The following is a 2554-nucleotide window of genomic DNA, read 5'->3' as shown; positions in this document are numbered from 1 at the left end:
AGAAAGAATATGTCAGAAAGGAACTGATCAGCTGTGGAAGCAAAAGGAGAAAGGAGAACATTACCATTATTCATCTAAGGAGTCTCTGAGTAAGGGGTGTCCTTGAACAGATACACAGTTGTTGAGATGCTGCCCATACAATAGAAGGACCATGGGCTCCAGTCAGATAAACCATTCATCCTACAGATACTTCCTGTGTGTCCACTACTTTTTCTGGACAGTTAGGATGTGTCCACAAAAAAAAAAGGTCCCTGCCCAAGGGGCTTCCCTGGCAGTCCAACGGTTAAGACTGCACCTTCCAATGCAGGGGGTGCAGGTTCAATCCCTGGTCAGATCCCACATGCCTCACAGCCAAAAAACCAAAACATAAAACAGAAGCAGGCAGCTGCTCAGTTGATGCTGCGTGTCCTGGGCTGGCTTCCAAGGTGCCACCAGGAGTTATTGGACCCTCTGAAGACTGTCCCTGGATCTCAGGTTAAAAATCTGTATTCTAATCTGAACTGTGGTGATATTCCTACTTGAAGGACATCATGTTTTCCAAACTAGCACATTTGCAAACTGTTGCTGTCCTTAGTGGGGTTCATTCTTCAGCAGCTTCTGCTACATCTGTTGCAACTAAAAAACAGTCCAAGCCCTCCATCCTCTGATTACATTTTTAAACGGGAATCTAAATATGGTGCCCACAACTACCATCCTTTACCTGTAGCCCTGGAGAAAGGAAAAGGTATTCGCGTATGGGATGTAGAAGGCAGAAAACGTTTTGACTTTCTGAGTGCCTACAGTGCTGTCAACCAAGGGCATTGTCATCCAAAGATTGTGAATGCTTTGAAAAGTCAGGTGGACAAATTGACCTTAACATCCAGGGCCTTCTACAATAACGTGCTCGGTGAATACGAAGAGTATGTTACTAAACTTTTCAACTACCACAAAGTTCTTCCTATAAATACAGGAGTGGAGGCTGGAGAGACTGTTTGCAAACTTGCTCGTAGATGGGGATATACCGTGAAGGGGATCCCGAAATACAAAGCAAAGATGGTTTTTGCAGCTGGAAACTTTTGGGGTAGAACATTGTCTGCTATCTCCAGTTCCACAGACCCAGCCAGTTATGATGGTTTTGGACCGTTTATGTCAGTTTTCAAAATCATTCCATATCATGATCTGCCTACTCTTGAGCGTGCATTTCAGGACCCAAATGTTGCCGCGTTCATGGTGGAACGAATTCAGGTGTTGTTGTTCCGGATCCAGGCTACCTTGTGGGCATGTGAGAGCTCTGCACCCAGCACCAGGTTCTGTTTATTGCTGATGAAATACAGACAGAATTGGCCAGAACTGGTAGATGGCTGGCTATTGACCACGAAAATGTCAGACTTGATATGGTCCTTCTAGGAAAGGCACTTTCTGGTGGTTTATACCCTGTATCCACAGTGTTGTGTGATGATGAAATAATGCTAACCATTAAACCAGGGGAACACGGTTCAACGTAGGGTGGCAATCCACTAGGCTGCCGAGTGTCCATCACGGCCCTGGAGGTTTTGGAAGAAGCAAACCTTGCTGAAAATGCAGAGAATATGTGTATCATCTTGAGAAATGAACTCATGAACCTACCTTCTAATATTGTAATGGCTGTAAGAGGAAAAGGATTATTAAATGCTATTGTTATTAGAGAAACCAAATATTATGATACATGGAAGGTGTGTCTGCGACTTCAAGATAATGGACTTCTGGCCAAGCCAACCCACGGTGATGTCATCAGGTTTGCACCTCCGCTTGTGATCAAAGAGGATGAGATTCTGGAGGTCATGGAAATCAGTAACAAGACCATCTTGTCTTTCTGAGGGCGACGGTTTTCAGTGGCACCTGGGAGCCAGCTGGAGACAGGCAGTTCATAAAGTTCTGCGTTTCTGCACTTAATGCAGGCATATTCCACTTCCCCCATGTCAAGGGCTTTTTAAAAAATATATGTTTTTTCAGTTCATATATAATAGAATGACATTTATAAAAGTGCAGTTTGTTGTGTAGCATAACTAAGAGAATGTCCTGGCATCTTATATTCGATTAAGTGTTTGTGTGTGTGCGTGTGTGTGTGTGCTTTCTAAGGTGAGATGCATCTCTCTATATAGACAGCCTTTTAATCAAGCCCCTCAGCACAATTTATATATGTTTTAATAATTTCCTTGCTGGTATAAATTGTTTGTATTTGAAAAAGTTCTATGAGAGTATTGCATAGAAGATTAGCTTAACCTCATAAAGTTGAATCATAATCATTGAATTTTAGAAAGGATAAATGGTTAAGCTTATATAAAATACTAGATTTAAGTAAACTCCGTAATTGCTAGCACCAAGATGTATTCTATGAACGTCATTACTTTGAATTAAGAATTATTGTTTAACATTCCTATATTATGTTTTAAGTGTTTGATATAATTTGTAAAAAGTGTTTATTTTCAGTGTTTCTTTAAATTTAAAATAAACCTCATATTTAAAATGTCTACATTGGGACCAGTTTGTGATTACTGCAGTGTTATCAATTACCTCACATTTTAAAGTCCTCTGA

At 41.0% G+C, this 2554-nt stretch overlaps 1 pseudogene; it reads left to right on the top strand.

Moving 5' to 3' along the window:
- The first annotated feature begins 530 nt into the window (after positions 1 to 530).
- On the top strand, positions 531 to 1835 carry LOC132500253 (ornithine aminotransferase, mitochondrial-like; annotated as a pseudogene).
- Positions 1836 to 2554: the final 719 nt, after the last annotated feature.

Source organism: Mesoplodon densirostris, chromosome 12 (assembly GCF_025265405.1).
Source record: "Mesoplodon densirostris isolate mMesDen1 chromosome 12, mMesDen1 primary haplotype, whole genome shotgun sequence".
NCBI lineage: Eukaryota > Metazoa > Chordata > Mammalia > Artiodactyla > Ziphiidae > Mesoplodon > Mesoplodon densirostris.
The sequence above is the reverse complement of the archived record's forward strand: the minus strand, read 5'-3'. Positions and strand labels throughout refer to the sequence as shown.